The sequence below is a fragment of the Gadus chalcogrammus genome, chromosome 21 (genome assembly GCF_026213295.1).
Source record: "Gadus chalcogrammus isolate NIFS_2021 chromosome 21, NIFS_Gcha_1.0, whole genome shotgun sequence".
Lineage (NCBI taxonomy): Eukaryota > Metazoa > Chordata > Actinopteri > Gadiformes > Gadidae > Gadus > Gadus chalcogrammus.
In genome coordinates, this window is record NC_079432.1 from 20701618 (window position 1) to 20727681 (window position 26064).

Sequence of the window (26064 nt, forward strand, 5' to 3'; positions counted from 1 at the left end):
TATGAATTTAAATTGTGTATACCAACTGTATGTTGGCTGACATTTACCTATAACTTTTTTTCCCTCCACTCTAACCAAGGATGCCTGTTTTTAAATTCCCTAGCCTGACACCCAGTCTGAAAGGCTGGCCAGGGGTTCTCATCTAAAAGTAACAAGGAGATATAAAGTGGGATTAAAACATTGTCTTCTGTTGACTACTTATTATGTGGTTTACACATTAATATGGGAGGACTGGACACACACGCACGCACGCGCGCGCGCGCACGCACGCACGCACATACACACACGCGAGAAGGAGGGGCTCGGCCCGCTAACTAACGTGCAGAGATGCAGGGGCAGCTTCGCGCTTCGTAACAGAGACAGGGCAGAGCGCGAGCGCGCAGCGGGAATTTTATGAATGGTGAATGTAGGAGATAACTTCCCCTGCTTAAAGTATTTTATTGCAGTTATACCAAACCGATATTTCCGAAAAATAAACACAGAAGTGAAAGATCTGTCACAAGACGATTGATACGTATCCGTGCACATTTTTAAGTGGGTATACGCAAATCCTGGTGCGTTCCTAGTGGGTATACGGCGTATACCTGCGTATCACGTAGACTACACCACTGCTTGTAACTAAGAGAACACACATGTGAGTTGTTGATCACAAAATTATTTGTATACATACGTCATCTTTGCAAAAGACGTTTAACTGAAAAGTGTTTCAATCGACCCAGCTCTCCCCCAAGTCTGTCGGGGGCGAGGAGAATGTGATTGCAGTAGGCTGAGTTTTGCGCGCGTTCTGGAAAGTGAGAGAGGAGGCTACTACGGAGTCTATTCAGCAAAACAAATCGGAAGAGGTCCTAGAACTGTTTTTAAATCGCGATTTTTCGGTTCAGCCATTTCACAAACCGTAGGAAAGAAAAAATGCAAATTAATCGATTAAACCGAAAAAATCGCCCAGCCCTACTTTGATTTTATATTCATTTTTTACTCTCAGAAAAAGCTATAAATCTATTATGCGGCTTGACCTTTTGACCTACCCATATCAAAACACATCTGGTGAACTCAGCTAACTGCCCCACACATAACACAAAGCTTATTTTCTCAAAACACTTACCCTTTGATTTTATACTATTTTTTTAATGTTAAAAAAGGCTATACATCTATTATGCGGCTTGACCTTTTGACCTGCCCATATCAAAACACATCTGGTGAACTCAGCTAACTGCCCCACACATAACACAAAGCTTATTTTCTCAAACACTTACCCTTTGATTTTATACTATTTTTTGAATGTTAAAAAAGGCTATACATCTATTATGCGGCTTGACCTTTTGACCTGCCCATATCATAACACATCTGGTGGAACTCAGCTAACTGCCCCACACATAACACAAGCTTATTTTCTCAAACACTTACCCTTTGATTTTATACTATTTTTTCAATGTTAGAAAAGGCTATAAATCTATTATGCGGCTTGACCTTTTGACCTATCCATATCCAAACACATCTGGTGTATCAACTAACTGCCCCACACATAACACAAAGCTTCTTTTCTCAAAATACCTACCCTTTGATTTATATTCATTTTTTACTCTCAGAAAAAGCTATAAATCTATTATGCGGCTTGACCTTTTGACCTACCCATATCAAAACACATCTGGTGAACTCAGCTAACTGCGATGTATAGCCTTTTTAACATTAAAAAAATAGTATAAAATCAAAGGGTAAGTGTTTTGAGAAAATAAGCTTTGTGTTATGTGTGGGGCAGTTAGCTGAGTTCCACAGATGTGTTTGATATGGGTAGGTCAAAAGGTCAAGCCGCATAATAGATTTATAGCCATTTTAACATTAAAAAAATTGTATAAAATCAAAGGGTAGGTGTTTTGAGAAAAGAAGCTTTGTGTTATGTGTGGGGCAGTTAGTTGAATACACCAGATGTGTTTTGATATGTGTAGGTCAAAAGGTCAAGCCGCATAATAGATTTATAGCTTTTTCTGAGAGTAAAAAATATATATAAAATCAAAGGGTAGGTGTTTTGAGAAAAGAAGCTTTGTGTTATGTGTGGGGCTGTTAGCTGAGTTCACCAGATGTGTTTTGATATGTGTAGGTCAAAAGGTCAAGCCCGCATAATAGATTTATAGCCATTTTTAACATTAAAAAAATTGTATAAAATCAAAGGGTAGGTGTTTTGAGAAAAGAAGCTTTGTGTTATGTGTGGGGCAGTTAGTTGAATACACCAGATGTGTTTTGATATGGGTAGGTCAAAAGTTCAAGCCGCATAATAGATTTATAGCTTTTTCTGAGATTAAAAAATATATATAAAATCAAAGGGTAGGTGTTTTGAGAAAAGAAGCTTTGTGTTATGTGTGGGGCAGTTAGTTGATTACACCAGATGTGTTTTGATATGTGTAGGTCAAAAGGTCAAGCCGCATAATAGATTTATAGCCATTTTAACATTAAATTTTTTTTATAAAATCAAAGGGTAGGTGTTTTGAGAAAATAAGCTTTGTGTTATGTGTGGGGCAGTTAGTTGAATACACCAGATGTGTTTTGATATGTGTAGGTCAAAAGGTCAAGCCGCATAATAGATTTATAGCCATTTTTAACATTAAAAATATTGTATAAAATCAAAGGGTAGGTGTTTTGAGAAAAGAAGCTTTGTGTTATGTGTGGGGCAGTTAGTTGAATACACCAGATGTGTTTTGATATGTGTAGGTCAAAAGGTCAAGCCGCATAATAGATTTATAGCTTTTTTCTGAGATTAAAAAATATATATAAAATCAAAGGGTAGGTGTTTTGAGAAAAGAAGCTTTGTGTTATGTGTGGGGCAGTTAGTTGATTACACCAGATGCGTTTTGATATGGGTAGGTCAAAAGGTCAAGCCGCATAATAGATTTATAGCATTTTATGAGAGTAAAAAATATAAAATCAAAGGGTAGGTGTTTTGAGAAAAGAAGCTTTGTGTTATGTGTGGGGCAGTTAGCTGAGTTCACCAGATGTGTTTTGATATATGTAGGTCAAAAGGTCAAGCCGCATAATAGATTTATAGCCTTTTTTAACATTACATTTTTTTAGAAAATCAAATGTTATTTTTTTTAAAGAAATAAGCTTTGTTTTACATAGGTAGGCCTTGTATTAACACTTCTAAGTTGGTTTGACACAAATTCGTCCATCGAAGCCAGTGCTAAATAGAATTTTCGAATGTGTCGAATATCCAACGTCCAATATAAAACTAACTTTACCACGGTGAATAACCGTTGGTTTTTCCGAGCGAATATTCGAATACTCGTTCCAGAAAAAAACACCATAAAAAACAACATTAATAATCCTTATATACTCCCTGGAACCGATTATGACAGTATCTGCATATTTTGTTGAAGATTTAATAGCTTTTGAACGTTAATTAGTAGGCCTAAGTCAGTTGGGGTTCCTTAGTTTTTCCCCGTGAAAGCGAACAGCTGTTGCTCCGTTCCAAATCAGCTGTTCTGTCATCTCAGCCCTTACGGGAGCTTTTCAATTCATCCTGGAACGTGCATCTTTTCAGGGAATTTGTACAATAAATCCATAACAAATACCGAATATTGATTGTCTTATGTGTCCATATTATATCCATTATATTGACCGGGTATTCCCAAGACGCTCACGCTCTGCAGCAAGCCAGTCACAGCTTGGCGCGGCGCTGTACAGCGAACGTAAACAAACAACTAAGCTAAGGTTTTAAGTATTACTTTTCCTCCAGAGATCCCGCTAATGTTGTGTTATAAAGTAAAGGGAAACAAGATATCTATTCTTCCTCCACCTCTCTCGCTTCTCTGCTTGGTGTCGCTGACGCTTATAGTTTGCCTCCCTCGCTCTGGTAAAGTCACCTACGTGGAAAAAAGCTCTGAATACTGATTTAAGCTTCAAATACTAATTTTCCGAACCAGTATACGAATAATCGAATAATTTCAACAGAATCAGAATCTGATCAGAATCACTTTTATTACATCTTATAGTACAGTACTCAAGAGTAAAAATCTTAGGCTTGGTTCCTCAACATTCACATAGCAGCAACAGTAAAAGATAAAATAAATAAGAATAAGAAACCATATGAAAAGGAACAAAGTAAAAATAAATAAATAAATAAGTAAGTAGCAGCATCAATAATACTAAAAAGTAGCAACAGTCTGTTGTTGTGGTGTGCGTGTGGATGGTTGGGGGGTAGTGTGTTTTTCCAGGAGTCTGACTGCTTGGGGGAAAAAACTGCTTGTCATCCTCTGGGTTTTGGCCCTTAGGCTTTGGTACCGCCTCCCTGACGGCAGTAGCTCAAACAGTTTCTGGTTGGGGTGGCTGGGGTCCCCAATGATTCGGAGGGCCTTCCTGACACACCGGGCCTTGTAGGTTTCCTGGATGGAGGGAAGCTCACATCCGCTGATCCTCTCAGCTGTCCGCACTACCCTTTGCAGCATTTTGCGGCTTTGGGCAGTGCAGTTCCCGTACCAGGCAGTGATGCATCCAGTCAATATGCTCTCCGTTGTGCCTCTGAAGAAGGCCCCCAGGATCTTGGGCCCCACTCCAAACTTTTTCAGACGCCTAAGGTGAAATAGGCGCCGCTGTGCTTTTTTCACCACCTGGTTGGTGTGCTCCTCCCAGGTGAGGTCTCTGGTGATGTGGACTCCCAGGAACTTAATGCTGTGTACCCTCTCCACAGCAGACCCATTGATGGAGATGGGGTGTTGAATCTGTCTCTTCTTCCTGAAGTCCACTACGAGCTCCTTGGTCTTATCGGTGTTGAGAATGAGGTTGTTGTCCTGGCTGTACTGAGCCAGACAGTCGACCTCGCTCCTATAGGCCGTCTCATCACCATCAGTGATCAGGCCCATGACTGTCGTGTCATCGGCGAACTTGATCACTGCATTGGATCCGTGTGTAGCCACGCAGTCGTGGGTGTATAGGGAGTAGAGGAGGGGGCTTAGGACACAGCCCTGGGGGGCTCCTGTGCTGATGGTCAGAGGGGCGGAGATCTTAGGACCCATCTTCACCACCTGTTTTCGATCCGTCAGGAAGTCAAGGATCCAGTTGCATAGGCTGGGATCAATGCCTAGGTCCCTGAGCTTCCTGTCGAGTCTGGAGGGGACTATTGTGTTGAATGCCGAACTATAATCAACAAACAGCATCCTCACATAGGTGTTCCTCTTGTCGAGGTGGGCGAGGGCTAAGTGGAGTGCTGTGGCAATGGCGTCATCTGTCGATCTGTTCTTCCGATAGGCAAATTGGTGGGGGTCCAGGGCTGGTGGCAGCATTCTGCAGATCAGCACCTTGATGAGCTTTTCAAAGCATTTGCTCACTATGGGGGTGAGAGCAACAGGGCGCCAGTCGTTTGGGCATGTTACCCTTGCTCTTCTTTTGTACAGGAATGATTACTGATGACTTGAAGCAGGCTGGCACTATGCCCGTGGAGAGGGAGAGGTTGAAAATGTTTGTGAATACACCAGCCAGCTGGTCCGCACATACTTTGAACACCCGGCCAGGTAACCCATCTGACCCGGCCGCTTTTCGGATGTTGATGCGTTTGAACACCACACGTACATCCTCTTCTGTGATGACAAGAGCGCTGGCTGTATTAGCTGCGTCCTCTGAGTAGGTCCTCTCTAGGAGACTGGTTTGGCTCACTTCAAAGCGGGCGTAGAAACTGTTCAGCTCGTCAGGTAAAGAGACAGAAGTATCAGCTGTGCAGCTAGAGGTCTCTTTGAAATCAGTGATGGTGTGTAGTCCCTTCCACATTCTGCGTGGGTCATTGCTGCTCAGCTGTGCCTCTATTTTTTGCCATAATCCCTCTTTGCTGCTTTGATCACTTTTCTTAGGTTATACCGGGCAGCTTTAATTTCAGTTGTATCTCCCGTTTTGAATGCTGTTTTCCTAATAGTAAGTGCTGTATTAACATCAAAATTAATCCATGGTTTCCTGTTTGGATATACACGGACTGTTTTTGTGGGCACTACTTCTTCTATCACCTTTCCAATGAGACCCAGCGCTCCTTCCGCGATCTCGTTGACGTCACCACTGTTCTCCGCGAACTCAGTCATGGAATCAAAGCAGTCCTGGAGGATAGCGTCTGATTCGTCAGACCAGCATCGACTTGTGCGCGTGATTGGTGGAGACGTTTTCAGCCTGTGCTTGTAGGCGTGCACAAGGAGAATGGAAGAGTGGTCTGATTTGCCGAACGGGGGGCGGAGGAGGGGTTTGTATGCATGGCGGAATTGAGTGTAGGCGTGATCCAAGCATCTTCCGCCTCTCGTATTTACAGTTATGTGTTGATAGAATTTTGGCAAAACTTTCTTCAGCGACGCTCGGTTAAAGTCTCCAACCACTATTAGAGCGGCCTCTGGGTGTCTGTATTCTATTTTGCTGATGGTTACGTACAGTTCCTTGAGTGCAACGTTTGTGTCAGCTTGTGGTGGAATATAAACTGCTATGCATATGACAGCAGTAAAGTCTCTCGGAAGCCAGTGTGGGCGGTAGAGCAGGACTAGGTATTCGAGGTCCGGGGAGCAGAATGACTTGAGTGAGTGAACACTTACCGGTTTACACCAGGCTTTGTTCACCATGAAGCATACACCTCCGCCTTTACTTTTCCCCGAAAGTTCTCTTGACCTGTCCGCACGATGTACAGAGAAGCCCATGGGAGAGATTTCGTAGTCCGCGATATGTTCACCCAGCCACGTCTCTGTTAGACAGATGATATGGCAGTCCCTTGTTTCCTGTTGGAAGGTAATCCTTGCTCTCAACTCGTCCAGTTAGTTTTCTATGGATTGCACGTTGGCTAGCAGAATGCTGGGGAGAGGTGTTTTGCCTTCTCGCCGCCTGAGTCGGACGAGCAGGCCAGCCCGTCGCCCACGTCTCCGGCGTCTCCGACGCGGTAGTAGGGCCGTTGTTAGGCATTTGTTTACGTTTGCCAGCTGGGATTCCCAGTAGAAAAACTCTGGTTGACCGTGAATAATCCCCGAATCTCTTATGTTCAACAGTGTCTCTCGGTCATATATAATACAGCCCGCAACTTTACAGGGTAAAATCACGCATAAAAACACTAAAATAAGTAAAATACTGCTATGTTGTTGAGGAGTCCGTCGCTCGCTGACAATGACAACACCTGACAATGCACTGTAGAGCATATTGTAATTCAGCGTTGAATGGATGAAAAGCTTACATAAGGGTACGCAGCACTTTTCAGACCACACTCAAGCTTATGGTTATTGTCCCCACCACTTCTAAAAACAAACTGACGCCCTTGCCCACTGCATTCTGTATTTTGTAGACGTTGATACTGGGATTCACCCCAACCACTGTGTACACTCCATCCTCCCATTTGTCGGCTAACTTTCTCTTTCTTCGTTCCCCTTTATTTGATACCAACACACGATCTCCCACTGACAGGAAAGTGCCCTTTGCTCGTTTGTTGTATTGCCGGGTCTGGTGCTGCTGCTCAGAGGAAGTATGTTTCTGAGCGATCTCCATAGCACTTTTCAAGCAAGAAAGCAGGGACTTTGCATATGTGTCGTAGTCAACAACTTCAGGGTCGTCCAGAACCCGCCTGAACATGACGTCCACCGGCAGTCTAGGGACACGCCCAAACATGAGGAAAAATGGTGCGTAACCCGTCGTCTCATGGACGGTGGCGTTGTATGCGAACGTGAGGGTCTGGACTTGTTGTGGCCATTGCTGTTTTTCCTTTAGGGGAAGGGCGCGGAGCATGTTGCCCAAGGTACGGTTGAATCGCTCGGTTCCCCCATTGCCCATCGGATGGTAAGCAGTCGTGTGGGATTTTGCAACACCAGCCAATCGGAGGAGCTCTGCTATCAGGTTGCTCTCGAAATTGGCGCCCTGGTCGGAATGTATCCTCGCCGGGAAACCATAAACACAGAACACATTTTCCCAAAGCTTCCTTGCGACTTGCTTCGCTGTTTGATTGGCACAAGGGAAGGCATGAGCCAGTTTGGTGTAGTGGTCGGTGACCACCAAAACATCAACAGACCGCTGCTTGCTGTCTTCGGCAGTCCAGAAATCCATGCACACTAACTCCATTGGAGCTGAACTCTTGATGCTTTCCAGAGGAGCACGAGCAGCTGGTTCCGGTGACTTCCCAAACACACATCTCTGACAGCATTTTACATGTGCCCTCACATCCTTTTCCATATCAGGCCAATAGAAACGCTGTCTTGCAAGCGAAAGAGTACGATCCTGGCCCTGATGACCTGCAAGATCATGGATGCCGGACAATGCTTTGTCCTTTAGACTCTGACGCAACACATATTGGGATCGTCGCTGTTTGGAAACACGATCTCTTGAGACCCGATACAGAACTCCATCATGGACTTCTAGCCTGTCCCATTGCTTCAACAATCTGAGGACCTTTGCGTCAGCACCATGCCTTTCTCGCCTAGACGGTCGTCTCCTGGTAGAAACAAAGGGCAACAACTTGGAGATGACTGGATCCTGCTCTTGGGACAGCTGTAGCTCCTGGGCAGAGAACATGGGCAGCGCATCCTGACCACTTGAAAGTTGCTGGACTCTTTGCGTTAAGTAGAGTGCCCTGGACTCTGCTGTGTCATTCCAGGCACAGTGAGCCTGAGTGTCATACCCCGTCCTGGGTAGTGGATGGTTTTCCAGTCCGAGGGTTTGAGACTGGCGGCTGAGCCTGAAAACATCCTGCACAGAATCCTCTTCCACCTCATCGGCCTCCTGAGTCAGAGTGGAATAGGGCTCCCTAAGCAGCCTCCGGCCAATTGTTTTCGCAAAGGGATCGCGACTCAAGGCATCTGCCACCACATTCTTCTTCCCAGGCAGGTGCTTGAGATCAAAGGTGTACGACGCCAGCTTAGACACCCAGCGGATCTCACATGCGTCGAGCTTCGGCTTCGTTAGAAGGTAAGTAAGCAGATTATTATCAGTCCAAATGGTGAAGCTATGACCCTTCAGCCAGTGGCTGAACTTTTCACACACACTCCACTTCAGGGCCATGAACTCCAGCCTGTGAGCTGGATATTTCCGCTGTGACGCACTGAGGGTCTTGCTTGCAAAAGCAATCTGTCTGGACTTGGATTCTCCTCGGGGCACTTGGGAGAGCACCGCACCAAGTCCATCCGAAGACGCATCTGTTGACAAGATAAATGGCTCATCGAAGTCCGGATGAGCCAGCATGACGCAGTCCAACAGCCTGGCCTTCATGTGCTCAAAAGCGCTTGCACATTCCTCTGTCCAATCCGCAGCAGAAAGCTTACGGTAGGCAGATTGGGACTTTCTATCCTTAGCTGACTTCCCTCGCCTCTTCTGACCAGCTGTAAGTGCAAACAAGGGCTTTGCAGTGGAAGACAGGTTGGGGATAAAGTGTTGATAGTAGAACACCATGCCGAGGAATGATCTGAGTCTCCGAACAGAAGGCGTGCACCCATCTGCGTCCATGAGGTCTTGAACCTGCATTCTGTTGATTACTTCCACCTTGGCAGGATCGACGGACACACCCCCACCGTTGATGATATGGCCAAGGAATCTGACTTGCTTCTGCAGAAGGTGGCACTTTTTAGGAGCCAGTTTCAGGTTGTTCTCCCGCAACCTCTGAAACACTGCTTCGAGTCTGGACAGAGCCTCTTCCTCCGTTGGGGCAAAGACAAGAAGGTCATCGAGATAACACAGAAGCTTTGTGAAGTTCATGTCCCCAAAGATCCCTGTCATCACCCTCATGAAGGAAGCAGGGCTATTACACAGACCTTGTGGCATGCGGTTGTATTCATGCAGCCCGAGAGGAGTCGTGAAAGCCGTGTACTTCTTGTCTTCTTCATGCATTGGAATGTTGAAGAAGCCAGAGGTGAGGTCCATCGTGCTAAAGAAGCAGTTGCCACCAAGGGCAGCGAGACAGTCTGACTGGTGAGGCAGGGGATATGCGTCCTTTATGGTTCTGACATTCAACCATCTGAAGTCATTGCAAATCCGCAACCCACCATCCTTTTTCCACACCATCACCAAAGGAGATGCATATTCGCTTGTGGACTTTCTGATGATTCCCTTTTCCTCCATATCAGTGAGAGCCTGCCTCAACTTCTGATAGTGGGCTGGAGGGACTCTCCTGTATGGTAGGCGAAACGGGCGATCGTCCGTGAGACAGATGCGGTGTGTGTGACCCTTGACCTCACTGCAGTCAAGAGAGTGCTTGGAAAATATGTCCTGATAGTCAGTTATCAGTTGCTTGAGCTGGGACCTACAAGCTTCGCTAACCTGACATGAGGCTACATCGACGTCGCTCAGACCCAACTCTGACAGACTTTTGCCGGACTGGGATGAAAGACTAGCACTGGAAGAAGCATCATACTGTCGTTTCTCGGTGTCGGGTTGCTTCTTCTCCGAAGCTGCTTGTGAGCCCTGGAAAACATCAAGATCCTCGACTGCTAAGCACGGGAACATATCAGCCAACTTGCAATTCCTCTTCAGCGTGATCGCCTTGTCAGATGGGTTCACAACTGTCATTGGCACCCATCTATCGCCCCAGAGAGGTGTGACAAGACGACCCACTAGAACACCTCGTGGCATGGCTTTTGAGTTGGTCTGCTCCACAACAACAGTGCTGCCAGGTGACATAGGCGACTTGGCAGGGAGTCTGCCCCAAACCAAGTGCTCATGCCTGGGTAGGAGGATCACCGCCTGGGTGAGCTTGACAGTTCCTATCTTTTCTGGGACTGCGCTCCCCTTCCACCGCTCGACATTTGTGAACATGGACAAGAAGTGACTGATCTCGGGGTCAGATTGATGGTCATGAAAAGATGCAAGATCCCAGTACTCGCCACCACCCTTCAGGACATGAGTGACATATTTGATGATATTCGAGCCCAATATGAGGTCATCTTGTTGGCCAGACACAACCAAAGTGGATACAATACATGGAACGCCATACAGCTGCATCTCCAAATCATAAAAGCCCTCAGGCTGGGTTCGCAAACCACCACAGCCAATCAAGACAATGTTCTCTTCGGGGTACTGCTTCTCTGGCAAAACATCAGTGCATCTAAGCTTCTCTACTGCTTCCTCACTGATGCTACATACCATAGAGCCAGAGTCCCACATGCCTCTAAGCTGTACACTGTGGTTGACAAGGACTGGAGCATAGAACAGCTCTCCGAAAGCTTTGATTCTCTGGGTAGCTTGAATGGCTATTCTTGTACCTTTAGGTGCTTTGGCACAGCTCTCCTCATATAACTGAGCCAGGTCACAGGTTTCAGAAGGGATTCCATTTACGTTACCCACACCGGCCCCTTCCAGGTGTGGGTTTAGTAGTTTAACTGCTGAGGCTGGCCACCAGCGCTATCATCAGGCTGAGAGCGGCGCTGGTCAGGCTGCTGGTTAGGCCGCTGGTTGTGGTCACCAGCACGGCCATTGTGCTGAAAGCGGTGCTGGTTTGTTCGTTGAGGACAGTCCCTCTTCCAGTGACCAGGACACAAGCACTGTAAACATAGGTTGTCCTGCTTGCAGTGGGACAATGTGGAATGATTAGGAGCCCCACAAACCTTGCACACTCTCTGGAAAGAGCGTGGCATGGCAGCTTGGGTGCCAGGGTTGGCAGGTACTTGGGTATGCATTGTGACCAGCCGGTCCAACAAGTTTACCAAACCCTTCATGCAGTCATTGTCGACACCAGCAGTGGTCGAAGGGGCTGAAGGCTGTCTTGGTGGAGCAGCAGTGTTCAAGAGAGGTGCCTCTTCAAGCATAGGTACATGGCACGAATGAGCTCTGTGCTCCACAACACTTGGCCTTAGTGGAGCTGCAGCTGCAAGAACTTGCAGCTGCAGTTCTTGATTTCTTATCCTGCATGTGCTCATCGAGCCTATCTTGAATTTCACAGGCCGACCATTTGTCAGCAGACTTGAACTTGAAAACACTGTGGAGAGACTGGTCCGGGCAGTGTTTGATAAACATCATGCTGACCTCATGGCCCGGGTCATCAATGCTACGACCCTGCCTTTTCAAGCACTCGTCAGCTACATCCACTGTTTTATTTAGCCTAACCCAATACTCCATAGCATCTTCACCTGGTGTGGGCAGTGTGTTATAGAAATCTAACAGGGGCATGCTTGAGTATGACAGTTCACTCGTGATTGATAGATGTGTTACGCAGCTTTACTCTGACCACATCTCCTGCTTTGCCCATAAGCTTTGCCAGAATGTAACGGGTGTCGATCTGCGTTGTATTCTGGCGAATGCGTTGGAAGGGTGGAAGGACGGCTGGACAACAATGGAGGGTTTCTCATTTATTGGTATCTGGATCTGGATGAGCCAAAGAAAGTCATGTCATCGCATGTAAACCGTCATAGCCAGGACCACATTCCCGCCTCCACTCAGATAGCCAACGGCATTCTGCCAATATATAATAACATAAAAATAAACAAAATAGCATAATGGATGCGATTTGACTGCACTCCAACAAACATAAACATAACCCGCATAGATAATATACACAAAACAGATAAAACATTCATACCTGGATGAGCCAAAGAAAATCATGTCATCGCATGTAAACCGTCATGTAAATCGTCATAGCCAGGACCACATTCCCTCCTAGCAAACAAACAAACGGAAACTCTGATGCACATATATACAATAAACTCTCAAAAAGTACATTTTCAAAGCGTTAGCTGTTATAACAGTGCTGTAGCATGTTCATATATAACATTTACATTATCTACAAAACGATTTATATGCTCAGAATGTGACGACAAATACATCAACATACCTCCACTCAGATAGCCAACGGCATTCTGAGCTTGGCGCTGCATATACGTCACTAAGACACAAACTTTTCTTAAAGCGACAGTACAGGTATTGTCGTGGCAATTTCTGTATCAGATATTGCGTCTAAGCAGATGAGATATTTAGATGCAAAAAGCACACAATACTGTTGACAATTAGTGGTTATATAAATTTGTATTAAAAGTACGAACAAAGATACATCACAACATGCATCAACAAACAACATAACAGGCATACATTACAATAATCTGGGGCCCCAGATGGGAGCTCCTCTTTGCGTGTTACTTCATTCTCTGAAGGTACGCTCAGACAAGTCCACTGAGTCTTCTAATCAATGAGTTCTTATTCGTTTGGGTTTATTAGGGGGTGGTCCCCCAATACCAAAAGCCTTTGTGTACCAGATGGTTATCTTTACAACTGCAGCTGTGGGGAATGCCATTGGAGGGGGTAGCGGCCGTGTCATCTAAACCCCTGGCTTGGTTGACGCTAGCCAGGGGGTCGAGAAAACAGGCCCACACATCAAAGGATTGCATGGAGGGTGATTTACATGACAAGAAACATAGGAAAGGGCAGGCAATAAAAATGCATCACTCTACCCTTGACGGTTTACACTTTAAATGACCCAAAAGGAGCCCAGAAGGCAGACACTATATAAAATTACACAGAATAGCAACAAAACTCAAATTCATATAGACCAAAACAATACAACATGTAGATTTTCCATCACAGTATTGAAAACACATTGACATAGGGGTTGGAACAGGTTACAAAAGGTACCTTGAAGATAGCTTAAACATATTTGTTTCTTATCAATCAGAATTTGGTGATATTTCATCAAAAATAAAATATGTTGTTTCACCCTGGTTACACCCGGTTAGCTCAGTCGGTAGAGCATGAGACTCTTAATCTCAGGGTCGTAGGTTCGAGCCCCACATTAGGCTAAAAACCCTTTGGTAATCTGTGAAGATGATTGCGAGCTATTTGTAAACATAGTCTCTGGTAAAGGAATGCTAAACTCTTAAGGAGTTAATGTGATACATGCATGTTGATTATATTGTGTTGGCAAGTTAATATTGAAAAATGGCAGGGCATTGTAGATTATAAAACCCGGTAAACTCAGTCTTCAGAGCATCTCAGGGTCGTCCACTAGTCATAGCAATCTGTCTTTCACTCATGGTTGTCCAGGAAAAAGCATAAAGCAAAGTACCCAGGGGCTTACACAGATTTCTTTTACCTCTTGCCATTACATAAATGAGTTTTAGACATCATTTCAAGCCTGTTGGAGACAGGCAAGAATGGTTATGGAGTGCTAGTTTCAATTCATCCTGCAGGGAATAGGGTTAAGTTTTCAACCAGCTATAATAACATCTCAATTGTTCTTCACAGACTATGATATTTGCTCTGCGAAAGAAAAAATGGCGGCTGCCAAAGATTGTTATAGGTTATTTTGGTTTGGGCTACACAAGAAATGTGTAAAATGTTGAAACATTGAAAATGATGTAAATGCCTGGTTAGTTCAGTCGGTAGAGCATGAGACTGTAAATCTCAGGGTCGTGGGTTCGAGCCCCAAATTGGGCTAAAAACACTTTGGTAATCTGTGAAGATGATTGCGAGCTATTTGTAAACATAGTCTGTCAAAGGATAGCTAAACTCCTAAGGAGATAATGTGATACATGTTGATTATATTGTCTTGGCAAGTTAATATTGAAAAATGGCAGGGCATTGTAGATTATAAAACCCGGTAAACTCAGTCTTCAGAGCATCTCAAGGTCGTCCACTAGTCATAGCAATCTGTCTTTGACTCTTGGTTGTCCAGGAAAAAGCATAAAGCAAATTACCCAGGGGCATACACCGATTTCTTTTACCTCTTGCCATTACATAAATGTGTTTTAGACATAAGTTCAAGCCTGTTGGAGACAGGCAAGAATTGTTATGAATGATTGATTTCTTAAGTGGTTATGACAAGAATTGAAGTATTTAATTTTAGTCCACAGTGGTGCTGTGGCTTAGTTGGTTAAAGTGCCTGTCTAGCAAACAGGAGATCCTGGGTTGAAATCCCAGCAGTACCTGTAATTCGGGTTCTTGCATTGACTATTTTTTGCTAGTGGTTGTAAACTTGCAAAGTATCTACCATAGAATTTCCTTCAATGTGAACAAGATGTCAACTAGTCACAGCAATCTGTCTTTCATTCGTGGGAGGGCAGGGAAAAGCATAATGCAAAGTAGCCACTGTCTTGCAGAGCTTTCTTTCACCTCTTGCCATGTGTTTTAGACATAATTTCAAGCCTGTTGGAGACAGGCAAGAATTGCAATGGATTGCAAGTTTAGAGTCATCCTGGTGGGGTATTGGGTTAACTTTTCAACCAACAATTATAACATCTCAGTTGTACTTCACAGACTTTGATATTTGCTCTGCGAAAGAAAAACTGGCGGCTGCCAAAGATTGTCATAGGTTTTTATGGTTTGGGCTACACAAGACATGTGGACAATTTTGAAACATTGAATTTGCAGTAAATGCCCGCTTAGCTCAGTCGGTAGAGCATGAGACTCTAAATATCAGGGTCGTGGGTTCGAGCCCCACATTGGGCTATTAACACTTTGGTAATCTTTCAAAATGATGATTGCGCGCTCGCTGTAAACATAGTCTCTGGCAAAGGAAAGCGAAACTCTTAAGGAGATAATGTGATACATGAATGTTGATTATATTGTGTGGGCAGGTTAATCGCAGGGCATTTTAGATTATAAAACCCGGTAAACTCAGTCTTCAGAGCTTCTCAGGGTAGTCCACTAGTCATAGCAATCTGTCTTTCACTCATGGTTGTCCAGGAAAAAGCATAAAGCAAAGTACCCAGGGGCTTACACAGATTTATTTTACCTCTTGCCATTACATAAATGTGTTTTAGACATAATTTCAAGCCTGTTGGAGACAGGCAAGAATGGTTATGGATTGCTAGTTTCAGTGCAGTGACGCTGCCAGCAGGGAGCAGCAGAGAGCTGCAATGACGGCGGTCCACCTTAGTCCATCCCAGGTTTTGCAACGCTACGTTTCTTCAAAAGATCACGCAAACGATGACGCCCAAGCAGTGTAATGCATTGCGTTCAAATATTGAACTCTGAGTCTGGAATAACGTATTCATTAATTCATTATGGATCTAATCATTGTTTCTGTACAAGTCCTGTCTCTGGCCACGGCAGCGCTCTCACTCCTTACGTCCTCCTCCTGTATAAAAGCTAATATGATCAAGGCTATATTTGCTTACGGCCATACCACCTTAGGCACGCCTGATCTCATCTGATCTCTGAAGCTAAGCAGTGTCGGGCCTGGTTAGTACTTGGATAGGTGACCGCCTGGGCATACCAGGTGCTGCAAGCATTATACTTTTTCAACTCGAGCTCATTGGATGCAATGGCCTACCGTGCGCTGATCTTTAGCGCCCACTGTTTTGGAGAATTTAAGCAACATACAGACTCTGACGACGTCTCCTCAAACTCTATTTGTGAAACATGTGGACAGTGTCGTGACGCTGCTAGCAGGGAGCAGCAGAGAGCTGCAATGACGGCGGTCCACCTCAGTCCATCCCAGGTTTTGCAACGCTACGTTTCTTCAAAAGATCACGCAAACGATGACGCCCAAGCAGTGTAATGCATTGTGTTCAAATATGGAACTCTGAGTCTGGAATAACGTATTCATTCATTTATTATGGATCTAATCATTGTTTCTGTACAAGTCCCGTTTCTGGCCACGGCAGCGCTCTCACTCCTTACGTCCTCCTCCTGTATAAAAGCTAATATGGTCAAGTCTATAAATGCTTACGGCCATACCACCTTAGGCACGCCCGATCTCGTCTGGTCTCGGAAGCTAAGCAGGGGCGGGCCTGGTTAGTACTTGGATGGGTGACCGCCTGGGAATACCAGGTACTGTAAGCATTATACTTTTTCAACTCGAGCTCATTGGATGCAATTGCCTACCGTGCGCTGATCTTTAGCGCCCACTCTTTTGGAGAATTTAAGCAACATACAGACTCTGACGACGTCTCCTCAAACTCTATTTGTGAAACATGTGGACAGTGTAGTGACGTAGCAGAGAGCTGCAATGACGGCGGTCCACCATAGTCCATCCCAGGTTTTGCAACGCTACGTTTCTTCAAAAGATCACGCAAACGATGACGCCCAAGCAGTGTAATGCATTGCGTTCAAATATGTAACTCTGAGTCTGGAATAACGTATTCATTCATCCATTATGGATCTAATCATTGTTTCTGTACATGTCCCGTCTCTGGCCACGGCAGCGCTCTCACTCCTTACGTCCTCCTCCTGTATAAAAGCTAATATGGTCAAGTCTTTAAATGCTTACGGCCATACCACCTTAGGCACGCCCGATCTCGTCTGATCTAGGAAGCTAAGCAGGGGCGGGCCTGGTTAGTACTTGGGTGGTTGACCGCCTGGGAATACCAGGTGCTGTAAGCATTATACTTTTCCAACTCGAGCTCATTGGATGCAATGGCCTACCGTGCGCTGATCATTAGCGCCCACTGTTTTGGAGAATTTAAGCAACATACAGACTCTGACGACGTCTCCTCAAACTCTATTTGTGAAACATGTCGACAGTGTAGTGACGCTGCTAGCAGGGAGCAGCAGAGAGCTGCAATGACGGCGGTCCACCTCAGTCCATCCCAGGTTTTGCAACGCTACGTTTCTTCAAAAGATCACGCAAACGATGACGCCCAAGCAGTGTAATGCATTGTGTTCAAATATGTAACTCTGAGTCTGGAATAACGTATTCATTTATTCATTATGGATCTAATCATTGTTTCTGTACAAGTCCAGTCTCTGGCCACGGCAGCGCTCTCACTCCTTACGTCCTCCTCCTGTATAAAAGCTAATATGGTCGAGTCTATAAATGCTTACGGCCATACCACCTTAGGCACGTCCGATCTAGTCTGATCTCGGAAGCTAAGCAGGGGCGGGCCTGGTTAGTACTTGGATGGGTGACCGCCTGGGAATACCAGGTGCTGTATGCATTATACTTTTTCAACTCGAGCTCATTGGATGCAATTGTCTACCGTGCGCTGATCTTTAGCGCCCACTGTTTTGGAGAATTTAAGCAACATACAGACTCTGACGACGTCTCCTCAAACTCTATTTGTGAAACATGTGGACAGTGTAGTGACGTAGCAGAGAGCTGCAATGACGGCGGTCCACCTTAGTCCATCCCAGGTTTTGCAACGCTACGTTTCTTCAAAAGATCACGCAAACGATGACGCCCAAGCAGTGTAATGCATTGCGTTCAAATATGTAACTCTGAGTCTGGAATAACGTATTCATTCATCCATTATGGATCTAATCATTGTTTCTGTACATGTCCCGTCTCTGGCCACGGCAGCGCTCTCACTCCTTAAGTCCTCCTCCTGTATAAAAGCTAATATGGTCAAGTCTTTAAATGCTTACGGCCATACCACCTTAGGCACGCCCGATCTCGTCTGATCTCGGAAGCTAAGCAGGGGCGGGCCTGGTTAGTACTTGGGTGGTTGACCGCCTGGGAATACCAGGTGCTGTAAGCATTATACTTTTTCAACTCGAGCTCATTGGATGCAATGGTCTACCGTGCGCTGATCTTTAGCGCCCACTGTTTTGGAGAATTTAAGCAACATACAGACTCTGACGACGTCTCCTCAAACTCTATTTGTGAAACATGTGGACAGTGTAGTGACGCTGCTAGCAGGGAGCAGCAGAGAGCTGCAATGACGGCGGTCCACCTCAGTCCATCCCAGGTTTTGCAACGCTACGTTTCTTCAAAAGATCACGCAAACGATGACGCCCAAGCAGTGTAATGCATTGTGTTCAAATATGTAACTCTGAGTCTGGAATAACGTATTCATTTATTCATTATGGATCTAATCATTGTTTCTGTACAAGTCCCGTCTCTGGCCACGGCAGCGCTCTCACTCCTTACGTCCTCCTCCTGTATAAAAGCTAATATGGTCAAATCTATAAATGCTTACGGCCATACCACCTTAGGCACGCCCGATCTCGTCTGATCTCGGAAGCTAAGCAGGGGCGGGCCTGGTTAGTACTTGGATGGGTGACCGCCTGGGAATACCAGGTGCTGTAAGCATTATACTTTTTCAACTCGAGCTCATTGGATGCAATGGTCTACCGTGCGCTGATCTTTAGCGCCCACTGTTTTGGAGAATTTAAGCAACATACAGACTCTGACGACGTCTCCTCAAACTCTATTTGTGAAACATGTGGACAGTGTTGTGACGTAGCAGAGAGCTGCAATGACGGCGGTCCACCTTAGTCCATCCCAGGTTTTGCAACGCTACGTTTCTTCAAAAGATCACGCAAACGATGACGCCCAAGCAGTGTAATGCATTGCGTTCAAATATGTAACTCTGAGTCTGGAATAACGTATTCATTCATTCATTATGGATCTAATCATTGTTTCTGTACAAGTCCCGTCTCTGGCCATGGCAGCGCTCTCACTCCTTACGTCCTCCTCCTGTATAAAAGCCAATATGGTCAAGTCTATAAATGCTTACGGCCATACCACCTTAGGCACGCCCGATCTCGTCTGATCTCGGAAGCTAAGCAGGGGCGGGCCTGGATAGTACTTGGATGGGTGACCGCCTGGGAATATCAGGTGCTGTAAGCATTAAACTTTTTCAACTCGAGCTCATTGGATGCAATGGCCTACCCTGCGCTGATCTTTAGCGCCCACTGTTTTGGAGAATTTAAGCAACATACAGACTCTGACGACGTCTTCTCAAACTCTATTTGTGAAACATGTGGACAGTGTAGTGACGTAGCAGAGAGCTGCAATGACGGCGGTCCACCTTAGTCCATCCCAGGTTTTGCAACGCTACGTTTCTTCAAAAGATCACGCAAACGATGACGCCCAAGCAGTGTAATGCATTGCGTTCAAATATGTAACTCTGAGTCTGGAATAACGTATTCATTCATTCATTATGGATCTAATCATTGTTTCTGTACAAGTCCCGTCTCTGGCCACGGCAGCGCTCTCACTCCTTACGTCCTCCTCCTGTATAAAAGCTAATATGGTCAAGTCTATAAATGCTTACGGCCATACCACCTTAGGCACGCCCGATCTCGTCTGGTCTCGGAAGCTAAGCAGGGGCGGGCCTGGTTAGTACTTGGATGGGTGACCGCCTGGGAATACCAGGTACTGTAAGCATTATACTTTTTCAACTCGAGCTCATTGGATGCAATTGCCTACCGTGCGCTGATCTTTAGCGCCCACTGTTTTGGAGAATTTAAGCAACATACAGACTCTGACGACGTCTCCTCAAACTCTATTTGTGAAACATGTGGACAGTGTAGTGACGTAGCAGAGAGCTGCAATGACGGCGGTCCACCTTAGTCCATCCCAGGTTTTGCAACGCTACGTTTCTTCAAAAGATCACGCAAACGATGACGCCCAAGCAGTGTAATGCATTGCGTTCAAATATGTAACTCTGAGTCTGGAATAACATATTCATTCATTCATTATGGATCTAATCATTGTTTCTGTACAAGTCCCGTCTCTGGCCACGGCAGCGTTCTCGCTCCTCACGTCCTCCTCCTGTATAAAAGCTAATATGGTCAAGTCTTAAATTCTTACGGCCATACTACCTTAGGCACGCCTGATCTCGTCTGATCTCGGAAGCTAAGCAGGGTCGGGCCTGGTTAGTACTTGGATGGGTGTCCGCCTGGGAATACCAGGTGCTGTAAGCATTATACTTTTTCAACTCGAGCTCATTGGATGCAATGGCCTACCGTGCGCTGATCTTTAGCGCCCACTGTTTTGGAGAATTTAAGCAACATACAGACTCTGACGACGTCTCCTCAAACTCTATTTGTGAAACATGTGGACAGTGTAGTGACGTAGCAGAGTGCTGCAATAACGGCGGTCCACCTTAGTCCATCCCAGGTTTTGCAACGCTACGTTTCTTCAAAAGATCACGCAAACGATGACGCCCAAGCAGTGTAATGCATTGCGTTCAAATATGTAACTCTGAGTCTGGAATAACGTATTCATTCATTCATTATGGATCTAATCATTGTTTCTGTACAAGTCCCGTCTCTGGCCACGGCAGCGCTCTCACTCCTTACGTCCTCCTCCTGTATAAAAGCTAATATGGTCAAGTCTTTAAATGCTTACGGCCATACCACCTTAGGCACGCCCGATCTCGTCTGATCTCGGAAGCTAAGCAGGGGCGGGCCTGGTTAGTACTTGGATGGGTGACAGCCTGGGAATACCAGGTGCTGCAAGCATTATATTTTTTCAACTCGAGCTCATGGGATGCAATGGCCTACCGTGCGCTGATCTTTAGCGCCCACTGTTTTGGAGAATTTAAGCAACATACAGACTCTGACGACGTCTCCTCAAACTCTATTTGTGAAACATGTGGACAGTGTAGTGACGCTGCTAGCAGGGAGCAGCAGAGAGCTGCAATGACGGCGGTCCACCTTAGTCCATCCCAGGTTTTGCAACGCTACGTTTCTTCAAAAGATCACGCAAACGATGACGCCCAAGGAGTGTAATGCATTGCGTTCAAATATGGAACTCTGAGTCTGGAATAACGTATTCATTAATTCATTATGGATCTAATCATTGTTTCTGTACAAGTCCCGTCTCTGGCCACGGCAGCGTTCTCGCTCCTCACGTCCTCCTCCTGTATAAAAGCTAATATGGTCAAGTCTATAAATGCTTACGGCCATACCACCTTAGGCACGCCTGATCTCGTCTGATCTCGGAAGCTAAGCAGGGTCGGGCCTGGTTAGTACTTGGATGGGTGACCGCCTGGGAATACCAGGTGCTGTAAGCATTATACTTTTTCAACTCGAGCTCATTGGATGCAATGGCCTACCGTGCGCTGATCTTTAGCGCCCACTGTTTTGGAGAATTTAAGCAACATACAGACTCTGACGACGTCTCCTCAAACTCTATTTGTGAAACATGTGGACAGTGTAGTGACGTAGCAGAGTGCTGCAATAACGGCGGTCCACCTTAGTCCATCCCAGGTTTTGCAACGCTACGTTTCTTCAAAAGATCACGCAAACGATGACGCCCAAGCAGTGTAATGCATTGCGTTCAAATATGTAACTCTGAGTCTGGAATAACGTATTCATTCATTCATTATGGATCTAATCATTGTTTCTGTACAAGTCCCGTCTCTGGCCACGGCAGCGCTCTCACTCCTTACGTCCTCCTCCTGTATAAAAGCTAATATGGTCAAGTCTTTAAATGCTTGCGGCCATACCACCTTAGGCACGCCCGATCTCGTCTGATCTCGGAAGCTAAGCAGGGGCGGGCCTGGTTAGTACTTGGATGGGTGACAGCCTGGGAATACCAGGTGCTGCAAGCATTATACTTTTTCAACTCGAGCTCATGGGATGCAATGGCCTACCGTGCGCTGATCTTTAGCGCCCACTGTTTTGGAGAATTTAAGCAACATACAGACTCTGACGACGTCTCCTCAAACTCTATTTGTGAAACATGTGGACAGTGTAGTGACGCTGCTAGCAGGGAGCAGCAGAGAGCTGCAATGACGGCGGTCCACCTTAGTCCATCCCAGGTTTTGCAACGCTACGTTTCTTCAAAAGATCACGCAAACGATGACGCCCAAGGAGTGTAATGCATTGCGTTCAAATATGGAACTCTGAGTCTGGAATAACGTATTCATTAATTCATTATGGATCTAATCATTGTTTCTGTACAAGTCCCGTCTCTGGCCACGGCAGCGCTCTCACTCCTTACGTCCTCCTCCTGTATAAAAGCTAATATGGTCAAGTCTATAAATGCTTACGGCCATACCACCTTAGGCACGCCCGATCTCGTCTGGTCTCGGAAGCTAAGCAGGGGCGGGCCTGGTTAGTACTTGGATGGGTGACCGCCTGGGAATACCAGGTACTGTAAGCATTATACTTTTTCAACTCGAGCTCATTGGATGCAATTGCCTACCGTGCGCTGATCTTTAGCGCCCACTGTTTTGGAGAATTTAAGCAACATACAGACTCTGACGACGTCTCCTCAAACTCTATTTGTGAAACATGTGGACAGTGTAGTCACGCTGCTAGCAGGGAGCAGCAGGGAGCTGCAATGACGGCGGTCCACCTTAGTCCATCCCAGGTTTTGCAACGCTACGTTTCTTCAAAAGATCACGCAAACGATGACGCCCAAGGAGTGTAATGCATTGCGTTCAAATATGGAACTCTGAGTCTGGAATAACGTATTCATTAATTCATTATGGATCTAATCATTGTTTCTGTACAAGTCCCGTCTCTGGCCACGGCAGCGCTCTCACTCCTTACGTCCTCCTCCTGTATAAAAGCTAATATGGTCAAGTCTATAAATGCTTACGGCCATACCACCTTAGGCACGCCCGATCTCGTCTGGTCTCAGAAGCTAAGCAGGGGCGGGCCTGGTTAGTACTTGGATGGGTGACCGCCTGGGAATACCAGGTACTGTAAGCATTATACTTTTTCAACTCGAGCTCATTGAATGCAATGGCCTACCGTGCGCTGATCTTTAGCGCCCACTGTTTTGGAGAATTAAAGCAACATACAGACTCTGACGACGTCTCCTCAAACTCTATTTGTGAAACATGTGGACAGTGTACTGACGTAACAGCGAGCTGCAATGACGGCGGTCCACCTTAGTCCATCCCAGGTTTTGCAACGCTACGTTTCTTCAAAAGATCACGCAAACGATGACGCCCAAGCAGTGTAATGCATTGCGTTCAAATATGGAACTCTGAGTCTGGAAAAACGTATTCATTCATTCATTATGGATCTAATCATTGTTTCTGTACAAGTCCCGTCTCTGGCCACGGCAGCGCTCTCACTCCTTACGTCCTCCTCCTGTATAAAAGCTAATATGGTCAAGGCTATAATTGCTTACGGCAATACCACCTTAGGCACGCCCGATCTCGTCTGATCTCGGAAGCTAAGCAGGGGCGGGCCTGGTTAGTACTTGGATGGGTGACCGCCTGGGAATGGCTCATGACCCCCCAAAGTCCCTATCCCTCAACCCAGGGATCGCTCAAAAAGGATCAAGGATCCAAATGGATGGCTCCATCTGCTGGCCACTGGTGGGAGGATTTATTACCAGAAATGTAAGGTGCAAGGCCTAGATTATCAAAAACCAATAGTCTGCTGAGTGTTTTGTTTATAATTTTCATACTTGAATTGATGTAGCTGATGAGATTCATATAATCAAGTGGATAAGTGTTTAATTGTTACATTTCTGGGCTGAATTAAGAAAAAGAATAAGAATGTATTCAGTGCACTCACTTTGTCTGGATGACAGAGCCATTCAAAGAACTCATTGTTTTGACCACACAGGGAGTGCAGCCAGGGCCCCGTTTCCCGATAACGATGGATCCACGCTCGTACGATCATTCTCACGATGGATCTTGCGATCAATCGTCAATTTCTTTGGAGCGTTTCCCGAAACTCCTCTTAACGTGAACGCGCATTCGCTGCACTCACGACGTCGTAGGATTGTAACTGTCTACTGCCACGGTGCTGAAATGGGCTCCATAGGAGGGGGAGACGCAGGAATGCCGCAGGAAGATTGTGTTAAAAAGGGTTAAAATATATCCCCATCAAGGACAACAGCAGAGAAGCCTACGAAAAAAATAGACTGCAATTATATGAATGCTAAAGACATTAAAACACAATTGATTAGGCTTAAACCGACATATATCAGTCCTAATCCTGAATGCACTGTGCGTTTCACGGCATTTTCCCCCCTGAAATAATTCCTCTTCACACCTGTGAATAACCCGGGAGACGTCCATGATGAGGAATACAACGATCCCACCGTCTGGCCCGGTGCATCGTTGAGCGCACGATCGGGAGGTGGAAGTTGCGCTTTAGATGCCTTCACAAGTCAGGCGGAGGGCTCCAGTTTTCTCCGGCCAAGTCATGCGCCGTGATATGTGTGACGGCTATGTTGCACAACATTGCAGCTAAGGCTGGGGTGGCATTGCTTGAACCGGAGGACGTTGAGGACGATGACGATGAGGAAGATCGGTGTGAGGACGGCCTCCCTCATAACTACGCGGCTGGTTTTCATGCGCGTCGAATAGTGATTGAGACTTTTTTTTAACCCCCTCCACCCTCCCTCATGTCACTAAACATTCCCGTCAACGTGACCAATCCCCACCATATCCCAGCCTTTTGCCTGCTCCTTTGCTTGTTTTTTATAATTGTTTTTATTTCTTTATTTTTTATTTTTTTTAATTTGTTTAATTTAATTTTTTTTTTACATTATTTTATGCTACGTTTTATGAGTAGCCTATGTCAGTCTGCACAAATCCCCCCACTTTCTCTCACACATTTTGAGTGCCCTGCCTGCGCAAACATTTTCTGGACTGTCCCGTTTTATTTTGGCCATTTTAACATCTTTATTAATAAATTAATTAATAATCTTTATTAATTACCAAACTAAGAACATAAAGCCGCAATGCGTTTTAATAAAACGCATCCAATAGACGGAATGTCCAATGGTGTCGCCACTGAGGCTATAGCTGACGATGCTCTTAGCGTCCTACGAGTACCTACGAGCACCCCTGGAGTACTCGTTAGCTACGAGCGTTTTCAAGACGTTCGTTCCCAACGATGCTTTCGGGAAACGCGGTGAAAACTCTACGATGCCCTTTCGACGCACTTCACGATCCACTTAGGCTAACGACGCTTTCGGGAAACGGGGCCCAGCACAGTGGGGGTGTATTCACACCTCTGGTTGCGGGAGGGAAGACACAAGGACTACTAATTTCTTTGGTGTGTTTTTTCTTTCCACTAACCCACCCCTTGCGAAAGCCAAGCACACAGAGACTCCAAAATACTTTTACAACTTTTATTTTTCACCCAGAATGCGTTTCATTGAAAAGGCAATGCATATAAAACACAAGTAAACAAGATCTGTTTAGTTAAAAGCTCGCCCACCACGACAAGGTACAGATCTACAGGCGAGAACACAAGAGCATGAGATGAGAGACAAACATGTACTACCATTTGCAAACATTTAGTTAAACATGAAGCTGACAGACATACACACATCACAAGGACAGGCACATATAAATAAAATTAATAATAATCCAAAAATCTCAACAATTGAAGAACACACACTTATACTTAAGATACAACTCAACAATTGGCTTGTACAGGCTAAAGTGCAATAATGAACATGATTATCCAAAGACTCAGGTGACAAATCAACAAATAAAGGCTCAAGCTGTTCCTCCCTTTTGTGTTTTTTTGTGTTTTCTTTAGTAAACTTTTGTTAAAACTGAAGCA

General features: G+C 45.5%; 13 non-coding genes and 5 pseudogenes across 13 annotated transcripts; 17 read left to right on the forward strand and 1 right to left on the reverse strand.

Annotated features, from left to right (window-relative positions):
- The first annotated feature begins 13627 nt into the window (after positions 1–13627).
- Positions 13628–13700, forward strand: trnak-cuu (transfer RNA lysine (anticodon CUU)). Its single transcript has one exon. It is a non-coding gene; the product is annotated as a tRNA-Lys (tRNA).
- A 564-nt stretch (positions 13701–14264) lies between these two features.
- trnay-gua (transfer RNA tyrosine (anticodon GUA)) lies at positions 14265–14337 on the forward strand. The gene has a single exon. It is a non-coding gene; the product is annotated as a tRNA-Tyr (tRNA).
- Positions 14338–14754: 417 nt separating this feature from the next.
- trnaa-agc (transfer RNA alanine (anticodon AGC)) lies at positions 14755–14828 on the forward strand. Its single transcript has one exon. It is a non-coding gene; the product is annotated as a tRNA-Ala (tRNA).
- Positions 14829–15044: 216 nt separating this feature from the next.
- On the reverse strand, positions 15045–15183 carry LOC130375071 (U4 spliceosomal RNA). The gene has a single exon (XR_008893748.1). It is a non-coding gene; the product is annotated as a U4 spliceosomal RNA (small nuclear RNA).
- An 830-nt stretch (positions 15184–16013) lies between these two features.
- Positions 16014–16132, forward strand: LOC130375128 (5S ribosomal RNA; annotated as a pseudogene).
- Positions 16133–16567: 435 nt separating this feature from the next.
- Positions 16568–16686, forward strand: LOC130375116 (5S ribosomal RNA). Its single transcript, XR_008893789.1, has one exon. It is a non-coding gene; the product is annotated as a 5S ribosomal RNA (ribosomal RNA).
- Positions 16687–17107: 421 nt separating this feature from the next.
- Positions 17108–17226, forward strand: LOC130375125 (5S ribosomal RNA; annotated as a pseudogene).
- A 435-nt stretch (positions 17227–17661) lies between these two features.
- LOC130375127 (5S ribosomal RNA) lies at positions 17662–17780 on the forward strand (annotated as a pseudogene).
- Positions 17781–18201: 421 nt separating this feature from the next.
- Positions 18202–18320, forward strand: LOC130375114 (5S ribosomal RNA). The gene has a single exon (XR_008893787.1). It is a non-coding gene; the product is annotated as a 5S ribosomal RNA (ribosomal RNA).
- A 435-nt stretch (positions 18321–18755) lies between these two features.
- On the forward strand, positions 18756–18874 carry LOC130375152 (5S ribosomal RNA). Its single transcript, XR_008893818.1, has one exon. It is a non-coding gene; the product is annotated as a 5S ribosomal RNA (ribosomal RNA).
- A 421-nt stretch (positions 18875–19295) lies between these two features.
- Positions 19296–19414, forward strand: LOC130375107 (5S ribosomal RNA). The gene has a single exon (XR_008893780.1). It is a non-coding gene; the product is annotated as a 5S ribosomal RNA (ribosomal RNA).
- A 421-nt stretch (positions 19415–19835) lies between these two features.
- LOC130375117 (5S ribosomal RNA) lies at positions 19836–19954 on the forward strand. The gene has a single exon (XR_008893790.1). It is a non-coding gene; the product is annotated as a 5S ribosomal RNA (ribosomal RNA).
- A 420-nt stretch (positions 19955–20374) lies between these two features.
- Positions 20375–20493, forward strand: LOC130375121 (5S ribosomal RNA). The gene has a single exon (XR_008893794.1). It is a non-coding gene; the product is annotated as a 5S ribosomal RNA (ribosomal RNA).
- A 421-nt stretch (positions 20494–20914) lies between these two features.
- Positions 20915–21033, forward strand: LOC130375126 (5S ribosomal RNA; annotated as a pseudogene).
- A 435-nt stretch (positions 21034–21468) lies between these two features.
- On the forward strand, positions 21469–21587 carry LOC130375141 (5S ribosomal RNA). The gene has a single exon (XR_008893808.1). It is a non-coding gene; the product is annotated as a 5S ribosomal RNA (ribosomal RNA).
- Positions 21588–22008: 421 nt separating this feature from the next.
- On the forward strand, positions 22009–22127 carry LOC130375115 (5S ribosomal RNA). Its single transcript, XR_008893788.1, has one exon. It is a non-coding gene; the product is annotated as a 5S ribosomal RNA (ribosomal RNA).
- Positions 22128–22562: 435 nt separating this feature from the next.
- LOC130375118 (5S ribosomal RNA) lies at positions 22563–22681 on the forward strand. The gene has a single exon (XR_008893791.1). It is a non-coding gene; the product is annotated as a 5S ribosomal RNA (ribosomal RNA).
- A 435-nt stretch (positions 22682–23116) lies between these two features.
- Positions 23117–23235, forward strand: LOC130375124 (5S ribosomal RNA; annotated as a pseudogene).
- The last annotated feature ends 2829 nt before the right edge of the window (positions 23236–26064 follow it).